The sequence below is a fragment of the Fulmarus glacialis genome, unplaced genomic scaffold (assembly GCF_000690835.1).
Source record: "Fulmarus glacialis isolate BGI_N327 unplaced genomic scaffold, ASM69083v1 scaffold27399, whole genome shotgun sequence".
NCBI classification, from domain to species: Eukaryota; Metazoa; Chordata; class Aves; order Procellariiformes; family Procellariidae; genus Fulmarus; species Fulmarus glacialis.
The window spans coordinates 5,206-5,699 of record NW_009231780.1 but is presented as its reverse complement, the minus strand read 5'-3'; positions in this window follow the sequence as shown (position 1 = coordinate 5,699).

The window sequence follows — 494 nt, the reverse complement described above, 5'->3', positions numbered from 1 at the left end:
CCCCTGCCAGGGGCCCCCTTGGCCCTTGTTTCCCCTCCAAGAGCTGCCAGCTACTGCTGCCAAACCAGAGCTGCTCCCAGCACCAAGGATGATCTTAACCCCAGACGGGCTGAACTACTCCCCGCCTCCCAAAAAGGAGCTGCTGCTGGGGGTCTTGGGCAGCTCTCGGGCTGAGATGGAGGAGAGGGGAAGAAGAGGACGGATATCCATGGGCGGCCTGGGACTCGGGAAGGGCCAGGAGAGCAACTCGGATGGAGACACAAACGGGCAGTGAAGATCACAGCCTGCACACCCCGCGCCGTCCCTGCACCCTCAGCCACGTCAGCTCAGAAAAAAGTAACGGCACAGAAGGGGGGTGGGCTTGCTCCCCCCACCCAGCACCCCCGGTGCTCCCTCCCCCAGGCGGACGCGGGATCGGCAGTGTCACCACCACCACCAGTCGCTCATCAGAGGTGGCAGCGATCGGCTCCGGCTCTGGGGGATGTCACCCCGAG